This window comes from Passer domesticus, chromosome 10 (assembly GCF_036417665.1).
Source record: "Passer domesticus isolate bPasDom1 chromosome 10, bPasDom1.hap1, whole genome shotgun sequence".
NCBI classification, from domain to species: domain Eukaryota; kingdom Metazoa; phylum Chordata; class Aves; order Passeriformes; family Passeridae; genus Passer; species Passer domesticus.
In genome coordinates this window covers 15061807-15083700 of record NC_087483.1, presented here as the reverse complement: position 1 = coordinate 15083700, position 21894 = coordinate 15061807, and the positions used below count along the sequence as shown (strand labels likewise).

General features: G+C 39.6%; 1 protein-coding gene and 1 long non-coding RNA gene across 2 annotated transcripts in view; both read right to left on the bottom strand.

Annotated features, from left to right (window-relative positions):
- The window catches only part of SLC39A10 (solute carrier family 39 member 10), a 73589-nt gene extending 63753 nt beyond the window's left edge, over nucleotides 1-9836 (bottom strand). The window contains exon 1 of the mRNA XM_064433913.1: nucleotides 9555-9836. The gene's annotated coding sequence lies outside the window, so the exon portion shown is untranslated. The remainder of the gene's footprint in view (nucleotides 1-9554) is intronic.
- A 964-nt stretch (nucleotides 9837-10800) lies between these two features.
- Nucleotides 10801-21894, bottom strand: part of LOC135308677 (uncharacterized) — a 96680-nt gene continuing 85586 nt past the window's right edge. Inside the window, exon 3 of the long non-coding RNA XR_010369063.1 lies at nucleotides 10801-10938. This is a non-coding gene — a long non-coding RNA (uncharacterized LOC135308677). The remainder of the gene's footprint in view (nucleotides 10939-21894) is intronic.

Below are 21894 nucleotides of genomic sequence, written 5' to 3'. Positions count from 1 at the left end.
GTTTTTGTAATCTCTTGATGGGCCAGGCTGTGTAAGAAGCCATGTTCTCTGAGCAACACAAAAACCTGGAGGCTTCAGATGGGCACAAGGTGTGCTGGCCCTCTTGAGATTCACTGTTACTGTGCACAGAGTGCTGTGCAGGGCAGCAGGGTTACCTCTGGAGACTTCATTAGGAAAACAATTATTGATTAGCCTAGACAGGAATAAATACCCAGTGCAGTACTTCCAGCTGATTCCTGCCTCTGTGCTATCACTTCTAAAACACAAAGAAATTATACCTTACTAACGTCTAATTATTCACCATCTCTACTACCTTTGCACCATTTCCAGCAGCACCACATTTCAGAGTATCTGGTACTCTATATTTCTTTCACCTTTATATTCAGCTCACTCATTTGATAAATTCTGTGGCCTGGTAGATTAATAGCTTCCTTTGCTAATGTTAAGAGTTTTTGCTACTTTTATCTTGTCATCTCTAAAGGTCCAGCCAAGAACATGCTGAAAACTTACTTTTTCCTAGGTCTTCATTAGTTAAAAAAAAAAAAAAAAAAGAGAGAGACTGGGAGGATAATTGCTTATTTTTAGCCAGCAGCAACTCTATAAGGTTATGCAACTGTCAGTGAAAATCTCGTTTGACCTACATACATTTTATTAATGATGATGAACCAAAATCGAGGAAAGAAAATATTATTATTACTATTTCACAAGATGAATAATATTTGATATGAAGTTACAAAGAAACAGATACTGTGTTTTATACTATTTTCCCATATGTACTAAACACTCTTCAAAAGCATCCTGCATTTCAGATATTAAGATGTAAACCCTCCAAGAATAAAATCTAATTTGTCCCTCTCACGTAACCAGTCTCATAAAAGGTAAGTGAACACAACAGATAAAGCATAAATCTGAAATGGTTAATGTCAAAGCTACTATATTAAAATGTATTCACGTGCTTGCTCATCACTCCTCTCTCACAAGGCACATAAATGTTTATCATTTGGGCTTGAACAGTCCATGCCCAGCGCATGACTGAGTTTGGACTTTTATTTTTAAGAGTGTGGGTGAGAATGTGTGTAAAGCTCTGCCAACTCTAGCTATTTACCAAGAATTATGGTAACAATTTTCTATGTCTCACAGAGCAGACTGTACGTACAAAAGAAAATGAGAGAATGAGAGGAACACGTGTCAAGGAGGGATCCTGTGCTGTTTCAAGAGAAAAAAATAATCCATCCAAGTTTGGCCAAGTTAAAAGCTTTTGATAGAAGCTCATAAATGCCATTTGGACCCTCCCGCCCCAGCATCTAAATATCTGGCTGTGGTATAGGTTTACACTTGCTGATTGTGCCCAGCTTCCTTAGAATTCCTAGCGCTTATTAGCTCTATTGACAGCTCTTCAGAGTAGCAAGTGGAAAAGATGGCCATTCTTGGTGGAGCTAATTTTGGATCAGGACAGGCACTGAATGCAGGAGCAGCCTGTCCATTTTCCCTAAATTCTTGAATATTATTTTCTATGATAGTTACACTTGATAATCTTAAAGGCTCTTTCCAATCTTAACAATTCTATAACATTGTATGACATTCAGGAAGAGGAGGAAAAAGATTTTTGGTTTATAGCAGAAGGTCAGAAAGTATTTTGAAAAAGAATCAAGTGAAATGAAAGTCTTATAATTTGACTTATAATTTTGGGAACAACCCTTGTACTAGCTAGGTGCAAAACTGTGTAGAAAATGAGTCTGCAACTTCTCCTGCTGCTATTTTTTTTTGTGGGAAATCTTATTTCCATGATGTTAATGACTTAAAAATATATGAGTGACCTCTACACTCATTAAGAGGAATGTAAAATGATATCCAACCCCAGCATCCTTCTCACTCTGGAGGCTAACAAAGAGAGAACAGCACAATGGGTGGTACAGTTCTTATCTTCTAAATCTTACCCTAATATCAACAATATTCAAATGAGTGCCTACTTTTACAGTTAAACATAGTAATTCAATCTATCCTATCCCAAATAAATATTGGAACTGTGGGCCTCATGGCATCTTGAAGGTTGTTGTTCTTACCTAGCACCCCTATTACAGTCCCTTTTCAAATCTTTGGCCTTCCACAACTCAAAGTCACTGCAGGGCTTTCATTTCCATACTGTTGGAAAATGGCAGGCATAGAAATAAAGGTGACTCTTAATTTGTTGTTCCCCTGCCCCCATCAAATCCCATTAAACAGGGGGAAACTACAGAGTTTACTTCATCACAGAAAAGAATTAAGGAGTTGTGGGATTCCTTTGTTGCATGCCCATTCTTGGCACAGCTAGTGGTGGATTTGGTGTGGCATGTTACTGACTGTAGCCCTGACTTCCTTGTGACCCCCAGTGTGCACAGAGCAGTAATCCTGCCTTTTGGGCAGCAGGGAAAAGCCCAGAGTGCCTCTCACCTAGGCAGGAGGAAAGGCAAGGCTGCCTGAACTGCACTGCTTTGTTTGCACATTGTTGGGTTTTCCCTGGCTGTATTGGACCTTGTTTTGTTTTAGCCATTGTTCAGATCTTGGCTGTACAGGACCTATGTTCTAGATCTCTATTTTTTCCTGTAATTTATTGGCCTTATCAGTAAAGATGGTTCCCTGTGGAACAGCTATATTTAGTTGATTTTGGATTACTTTTAGTCTTATAGTGACAGCTGTGCCCTCAAAAGCAGCTTGTAAACAGTTCCATGGAAAGGCATAAAGCACTCCAGGGGCTCACCAGAAGAGGAAATGGGGCCACAAGTGTAGGACAGATAAGATCCCTAAGGAGATAAAAATAAAGTTTAACTACAGAGACAAACCATTTCAAATGATATTATGATAATAGGCAACATGAAGGTAGGCAAGGGGTTTTGGGGGACCACACAGATGAGCTTTGGGTGACATGTATTAAAGAAGAAAGCTGTGGTGCAGACAGACAGCTCTATTGCTTCATGCAGAAGAAGCAAGGTGAGATTTCCACTTTTTTAAATAGCAGTAGAACAGTTCGGAGAGGAGAACAGCTCTTTATGAGCTGTTGCAAAAAGCTGGTTTAAAAACTACTTCATTAGCAACAGAGAACAATCCTGTTGGAAGGAGAGAAGCCATGTTCTTGCCCTCAGACTCACATCCTTAGCTACTCCTACTCAACTCCTCCCATGGGAGGAGAAGCCCCTGCAGCTTTTCTCAAACTTCATCAGGATCAGCCTGGGCAACACCAAACATATCCATGGGCAACTTCTCTAGCACTCACTATAGGAACTCTCTTCCCTGCTCATACAGTGGCTCCCATAAAACTCTGGGGAAATTCACTAAATTTAAAAGCTCTCCCACCAAATTGGTTAAAAGTGTCCAGTATCTCCAAAACTGTGACAAATGAGGCAAAAAAATTCTAAAAACATTGGCTATTTTAGGTCTTTGCATTCTAATCAAACTTGCAAAGGCTGAAGCAAATTATGTAACTTCTGCACACCTGTTATAAACACCAAAAATATTTGGCTGCTGGTTCTTTCCTCCCAGTCTCTTTGATTTCCCCTACAAAGATTTTAAAGCATTCCTCATGACAGGAAATCCAAAAACATTTGCTACCTTCATTGCAAAAGCTATTTTACCTGGATTAATTTTACACTTCTGATAACACTCTGCTAAGATTTCTCTGGACTACCACAATTAAGAAATGTTCCAGTAACAACAAGGGTATTGTTCAAACATTTTCTGTCTTAATTTCCACAAATTTCTCAGAAGAAAAAAGAGTAATGCTTCAACTTCTTATGAGGTTGGAATATGCACCTAGACAGATGGAAAGAGGGTATGTAAGAGCTGTACTTGCACTGAAGGCACAGGTATATTTTTAAAGCAACTTATATCATCAAAACTTTTGTTAACTTCAAATAATTTGGTGATCTGTTGTTTTATATGTTGTCACACAGAGTTCATTCTGATTTCCAGCAAGGAATGGCATCAAGGAGAGAGGAAAACTTTTCCAGAGTTGCTGTGTGGCCACCTAGCCTTGGCTTTTTGCACAGGTCATTGGCCAATCTATCTGCACTTCAACAGGGCACTTGGTCATCTTGACCCATTAAAAATGCACTTGGGGCTGATGTGATTTGGTTCAGGAAGATTTACAGAACTCACCCTTCATCTGTCGGCATGGTCTCAAGCAAAGTTTGGGGATTTCACCAAAGAAGGGGAGGAAGCCTAAGGTATGGTACCTGACCCAGGAATGCAAACAGTTACTGTCCTGTGCAATCCAAAATTTTGGACATTTGTCTGTAGCTGGTTTATTCTGGCTCACATAATTATAAATACACAACATATTTAGATGACACAGAGCTAAAAAAAAAATATATTTAGATCTCGTTTTCTTTTTCTGTTGTTTTCCAGTGAATTGGTTCCATTTTGCAGCATGAGAAAACCCCCAGCATTCCAGTGCTTTAGCCCTGCACAGTGCTGTGGCTCATCACACGTTCCCAGCACTGCAGGTGCTCTGTGGCTGTCTACCCCCACTAAAGGGACAGTCACTTTCAGTGTTGGTGGCCATAGGCTGTACAGCCCCTGTTTGCTCAGCATTCACTGGAGGCAATGTAATTCATCTGTACAATACCTGGCACCAGTTTCAATGACAACTTTTCACCTGAGGCATATGTCTATCAAATGTTCTCAAATGGAGAAAAATGTCTTAATGGAAAAAAAAAAAAAGATGTTATAAAAATACACATGTAAGGACTGTTGACAATTTGTACATGATCTTTCATTTCATTTATCAAATGGTTTACCTGTGCTTGAGAATACCCAGAACACAGGTAAGTCTGGCAAATGCTAACTTTAGCCTTTTCTTACTGAAGCATTTTGTCATATAGTTGTTGTTTATAAATATTCTGTTCATCTTTCTTTCAAATTCCTCATTTCCAATGAAGTCTTTCTCAAACAAATGTAAGCCACATCTGAGAGGTTGTTTTGTTTTGCCATACATAAGACCTTGAGATTAATTGCTTAATGCTTTGTATGGGTAAAAGTAAACCACAGAAACCTGGCAACAATATTTGAGTCACTAATTATCTTTTTCAAGCTTTGTATTAATGCCAAGTAGCCCCCAAATTAGCACAGATTAAAAAGAAATCATAAACCACACTAACATTTAGTGAAGCACACTGACATTTCTGTTGCATAATGGATAAAAACCACAGCAGCTCCAGCTGAACTGTGCTGAAGCTGAGTGTGAATAAGCAATGTTCATCAATGGAAACATCCAAGGAACACAGACCACAGTGTTCCAAAGGCAGTTCCAAAGAGTTTAAGAGATTAAAGTTACTAACGTGGTGTGGCTCTGACCCCATAAAACATTAGCTACATCACACACATGGAATTTTATGGTTAGCTGAAAGGGAAAGTGAGTAAAGAAAGTTTGCAGGGTTAAACTTCTGTCTTGATAAAGAGAAAGACCTGTAGCAGCTTATACAAGAAGTGCCCAAGTAAAGGAGGGAAGAAATCTGTAGAATTTTTTCAAAATTTAAATGTTCATCTTGAGTATGAGAGAAGTCTTACAGACAATACCATTAGTTTTTCTCAGTTTTCCTAGGCCTTTCAGTGCAATCACCGAGGTACATTTTAAGTCAGTTCTAAGAGCATAAGCAAGCCCTGCCCCCTAAACAAGATTGTCACCTAAGCCGTGATTATTTCTGGCTTATTGGGAATTTAATGGGCATGGCCAGAACTCATACCTTAGATTTGATTATTTTTAGTCTTTGTGGCACCATTTCCCCCTCTCCTGTTACCCAGGAGACAGCTATCTGTTGTTTTCTTTAGAAGAAAACCCAAAGCTGTGCAAAGCTATATGAAGCTATGCCTCCTGGTGCTGTGTATTCCACACCTGATAGAACTCATTTTTGGCTTGTTCTTCAAACATGCCATTCCTGCACAAAGTAGGTTTACCTCCCTCCATAACCCCAAATATGTCCTGCCTTCTTTCTTCAGTTTTTGAGGGTAGGAATGTGTGTTCATCCAGTCATCCACTGACATCCTACAGATCTTCCTTTGCCTTACAGAGGCTCAGTGAACAGCAGCATCAACAGCAGACATTGCCCTGTTCTAGCAGCCTGTCCTGATTTCAGGCACTGTCCTAATGGTGCTTTTCCTTCTGCCATCCAGGAAATTCTCTTAGCTAAAAAACAGTGCTGTATTTAATATAAATTTTAAAATAATTAAACAGGGTACAAAAATCCAACAGAAGATGCACTGAGCCTTCTCTGGTAACCATGCTGCCATTTCCTGATCTTCCAGACTCTTACCTGCTGTGATTGTGGCCAGTTGCATAGCTAGATAAGAATACCATCTTTATAGAAGTATCCAGATCATCTTCTAGAATCATTTAGGTTGGAAAAGGCATTTAAGATTGAATTCAACCACAAACTTAATGCTGCCAAGTCTACCAGAAGCAATGGGATGAGCGAATATGCTTTTCCTGGTGCTCTCTGGTGCAGCTGGGGGTGATGATAGTGAAGATAAGGATTACAATTTTTGCTGTGCTTCTCTTCTAGTAAAACAGACATTTCCTCATGGACCTCCCCAAACTCCCTGCTGTACTGTTCCTACCTGCTATGCCACTAGCACTGACTGGAGTGTGGTAGGACAGCAATTGGAAGTGTTCACACTGACTGTTAAGCTTCCTGTGGGATTATGACTGAGGGATCTTTCACTATCACAGAAAGTGATCCCCTCCCCTGAAGGCCTTACAGACAGGGAGTGCAAAGTACCCAGCTCTCAGGTTTCCCTCTGTCCTTCCTGCCTCAGAGTGTAGGTTGGTTCAAGCTGGTGATTCACAGATCCATCTATTTTCAGCATGGCTTCTTGGCCTTTTAGGTCATGGCACTACTTTTGCTTGCAGGGACCCTGATTGTGTGAAGATACCTGCCTGATGTCTGCTCCCAGCAGTCTTTCAGCAGCTGCTTAATGTGCACTGCTCCAGAACAGGCTTATCTCTGCCCTCAGCAACACACTGCACTTATCTGACACAGACATTATCTTCTCATTTGAGTGCAGCCCATTCACATCACAGAATGCACGATCTCTATAGCACATATCCTGGTGGGAGGTCTCCTATGGCTTTCTGAGCTTGTTTGCTCAGTTTTATCAGCTGCTAATTCTGTTTGATCTGGAGAACAGGCACAGCAACAAGATACACACAGTGCCCCCAGCACCAAGTCAAGACAGAGGACACCCAACAGAAGCTTTTGAGGGAAGTAAAAGATTTTGGCTGACTTCCACTGTCCAGTCCCGTGACAAGAACTGCTGTACACAGTGATCTGACTTTAGGCACACAGAGCCTTTTAAAGAGGCTTTGTTGAAGTGTAAAATCCTCAGAACATCTTGGTAGAGATTGGTAGATAGTGATCTTAGTTATGAATGGCTCCAAATCAATTCTCTGAACACCACTGAGTCTTAAATGCAAATAGCACAGAAAATAAGCTGAGAAGCACTTACTTAGAGACATCTATGTCTTTCTCAACACTAGGACCACCACAGCTGTCAGGCAAAAATGATGTGAGTAAAAAACCAGTAATCCTGAAATAAGCAGTGTCTAGGCAGATATTAGACAACTCGATGAGTACAAAATACTCCTGAGCCACACCTACCCTGGGAACTGACCAGCACATTTACTTGGTTAATGAAGACCCATACAAAGCAACCTATACAAAACCCCTATACACAACCTGCTGGGCTCTGTCTATAACGTCTATTTCAAAGATGTTGTTTGTCTAAAGTTATGGTATTATTCAATCACACTATGAGCAATGCTATCAGCATCACATAAACTACTTCACATATTGCAAATTTATTATTAAAAACTATTAACTTTTCTTGATGCTCAGTCTTACAAGAGAAATCTGACCTTGATCTTCTGTTTACAGAACAAACACATTACATTAAATTTGAATAAAAAGGAACAGTACAGATCCCATGGAAGTCATTGGCCTGAACTAGCCAAGCATTTAGTCTTCTAGTGGAATCCTGAAAGGAGGATTATGGGCCTAGCACACACCCATTAGAAGGATAATTATGCTGAAGAAATTAAACAACCTACACATGATGCCTCAAGCTGTTGTAGAGTTTTCTTGCAGTGTGTTTTAAAAGGCCATTGGCTGCATCCACTTTTTTTCCAGATGCAGGGAAATACCTTCCTTTGAGACTGTGCCAATCTAAACCACAGAGGTAATCTTAGACCATAATGGCTTAAAATTTAGACCAACTTCAAGGTGAGAGCACCGAGCTCATGTTCAGGCTAGAACTGTGACCCTGGTTGTTTCAAGTCCAAGGACAACCTACAACCAGTCTCAGTTCTTATTTAACATTGTAAAACATTGCTAGGAGTCTCCCTCTTAATCTTTTAGGAACAAATGCTTCTTATCCCAGACTTATGGGGGCACGACTGGGCAGCACAGGAGAGCTGTGCCAACTGACTGTGCTTAACGAGGGCAGAGCTCTAGCTTTTCATCAAGAAAAAGCTTATAAATAACAAGTCCCCTTCTGCTGCAGCTGGCAAGCTGAGCCTGAAACTTACCTCCCCAGCCCTCCTTCTGCAGCCCTCTGCATGTAATGTTACAGAGAAAATAAAAATTAGAGCAACTTCAAAGGTTTTTTTTTTAATTAATACACCAGCTGTAGCTGTTTTAATCATCATGAACCAATACCAACAAAGGCTCTATTCTTGGTGGAGATATGCAATAAGGAAACATAGTACTAAGATTTTCAAGGTGTCCCTTTTCCTATAAAGATTAGACTAAAAATGTCAGTTTAAACCAAACAAAAACCTGCTCCCTCTTCCTCCCTCCCAACCTCCACACCACAAAACCCAAACCTTCTGAGACAGAAACAAAAGCCAGAAGTCCCTGGAACCTGTCTGTTGTTTCTGGAGGTGGGTCAGCTGGACACTGCCTTAGTTCTGTTTCCAGTTAGCCGATATTTTTAGGCTATTCCCACTTTGTGTGTACTACTTTTTAAAAAGAACACAAAGCTGCAATAATATCTTATTATCTCGGTGTCCTAAAGCCCCTCAAACCCTGACAGAAGACATGAATAGATCGAGTTCTGCTCTATAGTGTCATTTTGACAAACTAACATTTATGGTTTCTACATAATTACAATAGTAATACATAGCAAAAAAAAAAATCTTTACATGTTCTCCTTATATCTAACAGTTTTCCACTTGATTCAAGGACCAGTCCTAAAGTAACACCTGCTTGCTCATAGGAATACGACTTCAAAACCCAGAGAGAGCAAGGGCCCAAACCCATCATTACAGCCAAGTGCAGTTTGTAATACTGTGGGTAGTTCCATTACACCACTGGTGAGGTTTGGCACAACTGAGCCTTCCAAGACAAAGGCAGACAATGAATCAAAAAAGATCCTCTGTAACAAGCTTAAAATTTTAACGGCAAAAAGCAAATCACTGGCCTTGAAGTGCAGCTCCTGCAGTCCCACAGCACACAGCCCATGCTCAGTCTCAGCACACTGCACAGTTTTCCTCAGCTCAAAAAGCAGAGCAGTGCAATCACACTTACCTGGCTGTCCGTGGGCTACAGAGGTCCTGGCACAGGCTGGATCCCCTTTATACTGCAGGCCTTCCACTGCTCCCTCTTCCCAATGTTCAAGTAAAGGAGAACTGTTTATGCTACTGCACTGATAAAAATCACCTCAGAGGGGCCCAGAGCTGCCCTCATGGCTCATAAATTATATAGTTTTACTCTGCTTGGCACAGGCTTGAACCCTGTTATAATTTAGGTTAAAAGACAACACAAAGTTTCTGCCTTTTCAGAGCCCTTCGGCAGTTTTGCTGCAAACCACAGGGTCTGGTCAGGCCTCTACAGGTGTTCTTAATTAGGAGAGAATCCACAGAAGGTACAAGCCTTAAAGATATATGGCTTTTAAGCACAAGCCTTCAAAACTCTGCCATATCATACCATCATCTTCATTGAGTTATGCTTACAAAGAGCACAGATAAAATAGTGTTTAATCAGAACTGCTGCTTCCCCTTGCAAGCAAAAGATAATGAAATAGCTATCCTGCAGTATGAAAGCATTGAGTTATCTCATCCTAATGTGACTGCATGGCTGAATCACCTTCCTGTCTTTGACTTGCTTTAACACTTGGATTTAAAAAGTACTTCTGTCCTTAGAGGTAAGAGTTGTGTATAAAAAAACAGCATGGAGACTTCTTGCAGAATGTGATTATTTTGGGAGAAAATCACCTGGTCTCTTATTCACATTTTCAAGAGAAGACGGAATGACTTTAAAAGGCATCAGAGAGACAGTATGAAACAGCATGGAAATAAATACACAGCTGTGGCCTGGATGGTCATTAATGATGCACAGCCTGTGAGGATGTATAGGAGTAACATTCTTCATTTTGAAAGAGTCAGAGGAAAAAAAGCCACTAGCAATTATGCCAACAGTGCCATGAAATATATTAGACCCTTTCTTAATGCTGGATAAAATGAGACAGGCTTGCAAAAGCATTGTCACTGTCATACCCCAAAGGATTCTCTAAAACAACAGCCCTGGCTTTCCAAGCACCAAATTTCCAGAGCAATCTGTCAAGGAATCTATCATATAACACAGCTAGAGGGTCTGGGACCATAGACATTTGTCTTTTCAGAGGTCATAAAGTATTGTCAGTGGAGCATTTTCCTGCTGCCTAAATTATGAACAGCAGACCTCTTCTCTGGCTGAGTTGGTTGGACCTTAATTTTTGTTTGTTGAGGGAGTGAGGATAATTTATTGCCTGTGGAAATTCCCTACCAGGTTCTCTGCAGTGGGTCTATGCTCCTGGGGTTCCTGCTGCAAACCACTCTGAAGATGTTGCAACGTTTCAGGACTCTTCAGATCACCAACTCCAGAAGAATTTCAGGAAGATGTCAGGATTGAAGGAGCCAGGTCAGGATTCCACCTGTCCAAAAGCAACACAAGCTGGCTATAAAAGGCTCTAGACCTGTGCTACCATATTTTGAGTGCTGTTGTAGTACCTGGGGCATCTCTGAAAGTTCAGGGATAACAGAAGGCCTCTGTCTTTCCTAAGTATTGGACTGTACCATCTAAATAAAATTTTGAGAGTCATGAAGGAAGAGGGAATGTTCATACTCCTAATGAACCTAATTTAGCTGTTATTCTGAACTATGTCCTATAACTGTCGCCACTCTCTGTTAATGTTTATAGAAAGCCTAGGAATCTTAGCTTTTACCTTTGGGCATCTCATCAAGATGTCTAAAGCATGGAATAACTTTATGGAACCAACAACTGAGCTGTGAGGAAGTTTGGACCACCTGATGAGATCCCAAAATAAAGTTATGCAATTTCTGTAGTGGATTCGGCAGACCTAAATATGAAATATATTCATAAGCAAAGTCTTTCCAGAGAGAATCTCTAGGTTAGATTTTGATTGTATTTATCCTAGCTAATTTACAGATGACTTTAAGAAGGGTGATTTTAATGTCTCTGTACTCCCACACATCCATGGCTATTTTCAGAACTACCCAGGATGCATTTGCATTGATTACAGTGCCCAAACAAGAGCCTGCCTTGATACTAATGCAGAGCAGCTGGTTTTCAGCACCTCGACTACACATTGCTACAGCAGCAGCCAGAACTGCAGCAGCCAGAACTGCAGCTGCCCTGCAGCAAATGCAGGAAGGGATGTTTTGATTTCCTGATTCTGGCCAGTGGATGTTGTGAACCAGAATATATGGGATGTATAGTGAGCAGCGTGCCCCTCAAACTGTGCTGGAGCAGGCAGGCTTCAGCAGCAGATACTCAGACTTGCCTACAGGATGCATTTGGCCATGATTATACAGCCACAACGTGGGTTCAGGGAGGGTGAGAAAGAATCAGTGCACATCCCCATCGGTGTCCCACAGTATCAATACTGTAGCATAACAATATTTTTATTCAGTAGCTGTTGTTTCTGAGGGCTTCTAAATGCTTGATGAACCTTCTTCTCCATCTTTTATTCCAGAAACCCTCAGCGTTCCCAGCCTCCAGTTTAACACAACCTGACTGTCTCCACTGAATTCAGAAGTCCCCTGGATGGACTTGCTGGCTTAGTGTTGGTCATTGTCACCAGCTGAGTTAGGAACCTTCATTTGGTGGTGGAGCTGCTCACCAGTGCTTCTTCTGGAAGTGTATTTTTAGTTCTTGATGTCTAGAAAGTCCTCAGCATCACCTCAGAAATGTGCCAAATCGACATTCATTTCCAAAAAGTTCTAATATGAGAAGCAATTATGTCAAATGAGATTCTTGGCTGAGAGAAGCTGATGTTATCATTTAAAAAAAGATCTGGCAAAGCCACAGTGCTAATGATATGAAAAGTAAATAAGCACAAAGATAATACAAAGATGCTGAGTTGGACAGGAAATTATTTCTAACATGAAGTAAGTTTCTCTTTTATAATACTCACTCCACCAAATGGATGCATTTAAATTGCTGTTATGTGCCCTTATTCATTGCTGTTTACAGAATATTTGTTTAAATGTAGAGTTCATTTAATTCTGACTGGGTCAGTAATTGTGGTAATGAACAAGGTCAACCATTTGCTTTAAGAGGAATAAATGCTCATTTACAGAATAAAATTACTTTCTTTTTGTGATTTCATGCAGGCATAAAAAAAAATCATGACCCTGTGCAGGCTCAAGTGAAAAGTTAGATTTCCTGAAAGCTTAATTTAAAGTCATGACAGTTCCTTGTGCTCTACAAAATCTGTTACTGCTACGAAACAAGACCCTATTTAATGCCCACTCACTTCAATTCTCAGCAATAAAAGTTGCAGATGAAAAAATTAATTATTATTTGATTAACTGGTAAAATGTAGTGGTACAAATAATAACAGATAATCAGATAATTTCCTTTTCCCACCGATAAATTCTTGATAAAGTTACTTCAGCACCAATTGTCTACAAATAGTTTTGATTAGGGCCTCCATATTTTCATTCAGTGGTTCCACTTTGAATTGCTGTATAATGAATAAATATGATTTTAAACTTGTAGTGAGAATGTCACACATATAAACAATTGTTTAATTCACAAAATAGATTATGAAACTGGCTAGGTGTGTCATAGTTCAGCTTTTTAAAGTGGTCAACTTGCTTGTCTTGCCTTTACAAACAGAGAAATGGCTGCTTGATTTATTTTTTTAAAATAAATATCTTCAGCATATTTTGTAATATAACACAAAGTTAAAGAATTCTTCTTTAATCTGCTAGCCTATAATATCAGGCAATCCAATTACATCCATTCTCAAAGGGTTCGATTCAAAGCTTTGAAACTAATGCCAATCACTTTCTTCATTATTTCTTAATAAATCACAGCGTGATCAGTGGGTTCTGTGAGACACTTCTGTGTCTTCTGCATCCTCTGCAGAGAATGCATTGGAAGCCAGGTCAATGTCTAATTTGGGGCATGGCATGACAAGTTAATGCAGACAAGAAAACCACAGAAATGAAACTCAACTGGTGTATGAAAAAGGTGGGAGTGGATTTAGGAGTGTAGTTTTGTAACAGAGCTTCCATTTCGGGGCAGTGGTGCCAGTGTGCTCACTGACTAACTCGAACCCTGGCAGAGAATCTGACAGCTCTGCCTGGCCATGGGGAATGAGAGAAAGGCCTCCCAAAACTGTTCTTCAGATCTCTCACTGAGGAAGTGGTATGTTTATTTCTGCAGGGGTATGCTATATTTGAAATTTATGAAGTAATAATTTTAAAGTAATAAAGTTCTTTCAGTTTTGTAAAAGAGAAGAAAAACATTCAAATTAGGGCTTTGTCCAGTAAAGCAGGAGATCTCTTTTCTGGTTTTAGCAGCGACACATACTTTAAAGGTGCACAAATAAACCAGCAAATTATTTATTGCCTGTGCCAATTTCTCAGCTATAAAATAAGTTCAGTAGTGCAGGCAGAGTAGCAAAATGCCACATGATAGGTATCTATTTTATGGTGATGGTGAAAAGAAACAGGAAACAAAATGAACTGTGATATGCAAGTAAAGACTGAAAGAATGCCACTGGGGACACTACAATGGAAAGGGACAGGCAATTGGAGAAAAGAATATGAAGGAAGAGAAATGTGAAGTAAAAAGGAACAAGAAGCAGGTGGGAAACAGCCTGGTATTTTGATACAGATACTAAGTTACAGTAAAGGTAAGTATGAAGTCTTATTAAATACATAACTGTAATGCAAAAGAATACTCTTCCAAAACTTGCTTTGTCCAGATGCCTGTGCTCCCGAGTCCCCTGAAATGTAGTTAAGCTGTATCTCCATTTAAAGGCCAGAAGGGCTCTCCTAGTCTGACTTCTCTTCTGTGCAAAAGGAAATACCTGCCAATTTTTAAGAATCTACATTTCTCCCATATTCTCTGCACCTTCTTGGAATATCCAAAGCTTTAGTTTATTGAGGGCACTGAGTATAGTTTCTTCTTTCATGTGGGCAGAGAGCAGTCAATGTGTCCTTAGAAGAGTTGCCAAGAACTAAACTGACTTTGAGACTGACTTGCTACAGTTTTCAGTTTAGGCTCAAAACCTTTGTAGCTGTTATTTTCTTCATTTAACACGAGCATTCAGTGATAACCTGTGAATCCAATTACAACGTCTTACTCAGAGGTTTTCTGTTTTCTTAATTTCTTTATAAACAACAAAAATGTTCCCTTAAAAATGTAAAATACCTTTTAATTTATGAATTCATTTGAAGAGATGCCATCATTCCACTTACTACCCTTGTGTTAAATTAGTACTTTTCAATTCATAGACTTCATTAATGAGCCTCAAGGACTTTGTTCCTTCCCTGCACATAATAGGACTTCCTACCTTCCTTTCTATCCTAAACAGAAAAGTGAAATCATTGCCAGTGTTTAGGCTCTAGGCAGTTTTTGGCCTCAAGTTTTATTCTCACAGTTTTTTCTGCCCCCAGTGCAGAGGCAGTGATTATGCCTGTGGTGATGTGACGTGCTGGTGCCTGTGTGTGCAGGAACCTCTCCTTGCCAGGGAGGCTCTGCCTGGGCACCAACCTCAGGAGTGTTGACTGCACCGTGAGCTGAGGCTCAGCCCAGTACTACAGAGAGGTGTTCCTCCTCCTGCACAACCACCTGGAACACAGGCATTCCCATCATCCATGGGTTTGATCATCATTTAACCCCCAGGCTTCTTAAAGTTGGAAGAAGGGAATTCATGAATGGGTGACAATATTGTGTCCTCAGTTTAATTTTGGACAGAGAACCAAGTTTTGAGGTTTGAAAAGGAGCTTTCTTCCCTCAAGTTTGCTTCCGGTTGATCTTACTCTTTTTGCTACTTCAGCTGCTGAAGCCAGGGTAGCTACCTTCCTATAGTCTTCTTGGAATTATGATATTGTCCCCCAAAAAGTAATTTATATTAGTAAAAATTATAGAAGCCAATGGATTGCTTATCACCAGATGTTCAACTTTTGACATGTTTGCATTTACACCAGTCTCTGATATTCTGATATAGTTCATTTGGAGTTAGGAGTAATTTATCTATTGAATTCTACTCCAGTTTGGTGGATCATAATAAAGGGAAAAATACTGATCTGCATTTAGAAATACAAGTATATAACTCTTCTGCTTATGTTCCAGTGAGGACAGTGAAGAACGGTCGGGACTGAAAGAATCAAATAGGAGGTTACAAATCCCAAGAACTTAACTAGATTTTTATTTATAAAATCTTACAAGCTAAGAGGGGATCCAAATGCTCCACTGACTTCCAGGGGCATGCATTAAGTGTTTAGCAGATATTCCATTCAGAGCAATTTCTTGTGTAAAAAGCATTCTTTTGTTTGTGAGATTTTTCAGCTATTGGGTGGAAAATATATGCCCTTTATAACATGCCCTTCTCTAGTGCCTGAAACAGTTGTTGGAACTTGCATTCATTCTCATATTCAAAATGATGTAATGAGAAAACAGCTAATGTGCTTAATTTTTTAAAGGAGCTAACATGGAAAGTCTTGGAACACAAATTTTGGCAATTAACATGTTTGCTGACAGAAGCTATTTGTGTGTTGATGGCAAGCTGCTCCCGTACTGTATTTTATGTGCAGATGAAACTGCATGTAGGTACCTTCAGAGCTGAAACATGCCTGATATGGAGCACCTTTCCTATCTTTTGGTAAAGTGCCTGAAGGGCAGGATTGAAGAGAAATTGCTTGGGTATGGATACCGACCTTCAAGGGTAAATCTCACCTGCAAGGATAATTTATACCCTCTTTTAGGAGACTGTGTTGTGAGTCGTTTCTATTGCAGGGTAATGTGATGGAGCACAGTGCTGCTGCTGAAGCTGAGATATCCCTTAGGTGTCTATTGAATCCATTAGGCTCTGAAAATTGCAGCTCACTGATTATTGACTTACTCTGCAACAGTTTAGTGTGTGTGTGGAGCTTTTGCTATCAAAAAGCTCTGGCGATTCCACATTAGAAAGTAATTTTCCATATGGCTTACTGGGAATTTAGGCACATAAACAGATATTCAGTAGTGATAATTAATGTAGTTTATTGAACAGGTTTCAGATTAGGGACATAATTTTCAGAGCTTTGTCAGTTTCTGTCTGAACATGGTGTTTATGTGCCTGGGAATTTGACTTTTCCTCTTGTATTTTATTTTCCTTTGTTCTCCATTTGGATGATAAAAGGTAAATGCAAAGGTAGGATTGTGCTGATGCAGTGGAAACATAGTTCATTGCAGTTTATAGACAGAACCTCTGCAAGAAATTATGTTTATGTGATCATCTCATCTTGCCGCAGATGTTTTAGATTAAGCTTCTTCCTACACAGTCTGCACAAAATACATGAGCAGATACTGTAATATGTTGCCTGGAAAATTGGTATGGAACAGAAGCTGCTGTGAAATTACAATGAGCAGTTTAAGTGCAGACGTGGCGATATCCAGTTGTTCGCCCTTAAATGTTTATGAGCAGAGGAGGAGCTGGAAACAACAAGGACCTGCTCCATAACCAGGTCTGCTGGGTGTCCTAAGTGGATATAAATATAAAGAGCAACATATGGGGTAGGGATTCATTTATACTCTAAACAGCACTGCAACATCTTTCTTTTGATAGGAGGAAAACAACAAGCACAGCAAGCTTATGATACTGTGCAAATCTGTCACAGGCAAGGAAAACACATCCCCAGCCTCATCTGTTCTGAGCCTCCTCCAAAAGCAGAGGGGGAGGGCCTGCTTGGGAATTGCAGCCGTGCACATCCTGTCCAACATCCTCAGGGAAGCACAGGCCAGCAGGACTGTGCAGCTCTGAGTCCCTCGGTGCACTGAGTGCCTCCTGAGCTGAGCAGGAGCGGTGGCACTGTCCCTGACGTGCCCTCTGGGGAACAGGTGTCACGTCACATCTGGGGGTTTTGTCCTGCATTTGGCCTTCACGAATTATTTGGGTTTGGAAACTGGTGTTGTTCTCCCCTACAGATTTCCTTTCTCCTTTTGTCCCCTGCTTTTCTTTAGTTTTGATGTTTGTTTTCTTTTGTTTTTAATGCTTTTAGGCAAAATTCGGTGCTTCAAGTTCATCTTTTTTAGTAATTGGGGAACGCTGCTCTGGTTAATGAAGGTTATGGCTAAGGTTCCAGAATTAGCTACTGTTAAAAGCTGATCTGCCAAGTTCCTCATAAATAATTCCCAGCAGAATTCTCTTCTAGTGTTTGTCATGCTAACATAATTTCAATTCAGAATTAAAGACAAATGCTATTAGGACTCAATGAAGCAAATGCAGGAAAGGATCATTTAACATAACACTGATAAAACTGGCAGTAGATTACAGGAAATTTCTTGCCTATGCAAGTGTTGTAAGTTTCTGCATTTATGACATTTTCTTTTAAATCTGAAAGCTTGATACATTCATTTCATGGGTAAACAGATTTTTGTTGATTTTTTTTTTCAACTTAGTGTAAGGTTCCTCAAAAGAGAAATGCTCTTTTATGTATAATTTTTACAGCCTGATTATGCACTAACAGTATTTTTATATATAATTCATAATAACAGAGAGAGAATTTTGAAGATATTTGAACACTTAAGATAAAATGTACCACAGTAACTTCATAATACTTTGGTAATTTGTAAAGCTTGTTGTGGGCTCAAGCTAATACTTGTGTCTTCACCTAAGATTCATAATGCAGGCAGAGAGTCTGGTAACACAATCTGCATTTCAGTGACTAATATCATCCAAACTCTTCAGTGACTAGTCTCATCCAAAAAAGGTCTGTTCTTTGAAGTCAGCAGATACTGGGTCAGACTTTAAAGGGAATTCATGCATAATTATATTATATAAAAAGGTGAGGTTCCTTTTAATTTTTTTATGAATACCTCAATGACCAACATCATGGATTCCTTTTTTTTTTTGTGTGTGTTTTTTGGGGTGGGGTGGGGCAGGGGGAGGAATAAAAGATAAAAGTATACCTAGTGGGGGTAAAGGATTTCCATCACACGAAACATTTCAAGGATTCTACATCCCTTTTAAATACGAACCAGTGTGAAAAAAATTTGGATTTTCAGTATCTGAAATGCAATTTGGAAAATGCTCTCAAGCTTGAAATAGCTCATTTAAGAAACTTTAATGCCTTTTTTTTGACTCTGCTTTAATATGAAGTATATTTCAATTTTTTACTTTATTAAATCCTAGGAATTGATCTATATCAAAAGAGTTATAAGCATGCAGTTGAAGAAGTGCTTAATAGCTTTTCATATGACAGATCTGGCTTTCTCAGTAGCAGCTTGTGCTATCACATTCTGGTTAAGCTGACACAGAGAAACACAAAGGCACCTCTCATAGGAGCAAGAAGTTCTTCTGATGCTCCTGAAATATCCCATCCTGGCTACAAGTTTTAGAGAAGCCTTACAACAACTGACACTGCTTCTTCACCTCATCAGACAGGACTCCTCATCTCCCATGAAGCAGCCTGTAAGAGCCTGTGAGCATTATGGGCCAGGATGCAGATGCTGCTCTTTCATGGAAAGATTTATGCTGGCAGAACTCACTTGGATACCTTTGAAGAAAAGCAGCTGGAAAAACAAGGCGTCTAGGTGAATTCTTGAATTTCTTCCAAAGACAAAGTGGCCCAGACTGATAATCCATGCATTCCTGCAGTGGCAGGAAAATGAATACATATGGCCCAGCTTGACATATTTTTTCCTTCCATTCAGACTCATAGGTGATACTGTTAAACAGGCACAAGACTTTGATCTTTCCCAGAGTCTAAAGGTTTCAAACTGTAAATCCTAAGAATGCTGCAAAAGTCATTAAATGCAATACTGAAGAGGTTCTTCAAATCAAAAGATTTTGAGGTTCTGCTTTAAAGAATTCTCAAGCTGTTATCACTTGCACATAATCCTTTTTAATTGTGCTTCCAATTGCTTGTGAAAATTCAAATTCAGAACAGGTATTTTTGGCCTCGCCCAGCTTTAACTGTTCCCTTAGTAACATCTATGCAAAGTATTAATTACTAAATTAAACTTGCAAACATTTAAAAAATGGTTTCATTCTCTCTTTGAAAGCATTTCATTCACAGCACAATTTCATTCATCAAAAGCATTGAAACATCTCAGGGTACCTGCATATTTATATTTTCCATTGGCTCCCAGCTGGGACACTAAATCTTATGCTTTCTTTTGAGACTTTTTGCTGCTCTGTGGAGCAATCAGGCTGAGAATCCTCTGCAGTCCTCTGGGGTTAAGGAAGATGATGTGAAAAAGAAGCCACAGAAGGAACACCTGTGCAACTAGCAGGAGGAAATATTGTTTTGGGAACAGAAGAATTAATTGCTGGCTGTTGTGGCTGTGTGGAAAATTAGGTCACCCTAATTTTTCATACTATTTTAAGACCAGGTAACTAATAACAAAGCAGTAGGATAATAAGGTCAGAGAGTTTTTATGGGGCTGTTAGACAAGTCATATACACCTGTACAAGTGGGAGAACTCCCAGGATGTGCGAGCTCAGCTAGGAGCAGCTCAGCAATGGTTTTGCTCAATATCCTACCATATCAACACTTCATTTCGTGCATTTTCTGATTAATCATAAAATCTCATCCAGCTGACTTCCAAAGCCAACTAGATTAGGTAGTCCTCTGTTCCTTAGACACAGAGCCTCTCCCTGTCCCTCTCCAATGGAAATTCTCCAGGAAATGTCTGATGTGAACCATGCCAAGGTCATATCAGGCTGAATTTCTTGCTACAATTTTAGTATTTCTCTGGATTTGACTTGTTCCTTATAATGACAAGTATTTTGGTTATGCAAAACCTCTGCCCTACCTTTTCTCCTTGATATGTAGAAGTTTGAACACTACTGTATCTTACATGATTATTTTCTCCTTTTTTCTTTCTTGTTCCCTCTTTTTTAACGCTGTTTTGACAGCCAGTCAATTTTTTTTACCGTTCTTTGAAGAAGCTACTTAAAAGGGCAGGAGCACATGAGCTAACTTCAGGGATGGTAAAGGACAGGTATTTTTAGAGTAAGGGGAATACGAAAAAGAACTGGTTTATTTATTGTAAAAACCTGTGGAGTTCCTAAGTTTGAGGCAGGCTGATGGCATGTCTGCCACTCTCATGACAGATACTTCAAAGTACAGAGACGTTCTACAGCACTTCAAGGAATTTCCCACTCTGCAAATAATGCTGCAGAAGAAACACTCAAGTGTAAGCAGCACATTGCAGAAAATCCAGGTGGGATGTTTAACAAACCTTCCAGTTTTATGAAGTAGGGGAATTCCATTAGAAGTGTGGACTGTGTGCTTCAACACAATCATTCATTGGGATAAGAGAAGTAGAACTTGCTCTGTAGGTTTGTAATTGCTGAAATTAATGTGTGGCTCATCACTCTCTGCAGTACTATACCAATTTACTGTGCTCTTTTATCTCAATTACTTTCTGTGTGTCTTATATTTCTCTATTAAACTTCAGTAATTGTAACACTGTGGTAATAACATTGACATACTGAGTATTATATGATGGGCTATTGTACATTACTCTGACTGCCTTATTTACATTATAATTATTAGTGTCTATATAAATGTGATTCATTGAACTAATAAAGTTTTCAGACAACTGCCATAGCTCATTGATTTTTTTCTACACAGAAATTTACGTTGCACTCTTAGTTGTATTTTCCTTCAATTTCAAGGTTGGCATTTGGGCAATATAGACCTTCCACTTTAGCCCCACAGAAATTATATTTAATACCTCATTTTATCTTGATTTTGTCAGACTGACAAAGCAAATGGGAAGTACCAAAGTCTTATTTTCTCAACTGATCTGTTCTTTTGTTCAGAAGTACTGCCAAAAGCACCCTTCTCACTCATCCTGAAGAACCGATGACCAAATCATGATTTTTTGAGATGAAGCAGTTAGCACTCTCAAATCTTAGTGTGGTTCATTAGCCATGCAATTCTCCTCCAGAGGAATCGGGCAATGCCTTTTGAATGGCACAGTTGCTTCAGCCTTTCTCTGTCTGCAGAGCTGAGTGAGTTCATGCCTCATGTGCTGTGTACCCTGTGTGTCCTGCAGGGACCAAGTCTGCAGCCAGTCCTATCACAACTTAAACGTGGTAAATGAAGATAAAATGTAATCCAGATTATAACCTCATGCTGCTCAAGTCTTCTTCATTTACTGGGGTTTTAGCACATCCTTCAAACTCCATCTAGCACACCCCTAGCTTATAACTTAAAAACTACACATAGTAGATTTCATGATAATAAGAAGATTGAGATAAAGAACAATTAGCAAAGAGATAGGTAAATATGGACTCTGAAAAGTTTAATCTATTTATGGTTCTCCTCTGTGCCCTGGTCTAAGACAACTCAGTTGCCAGCCATTTCATAGGAGACTGAGATTTCTCCCTGGTGGAATGCAGTTGTTTCCAGTTGCT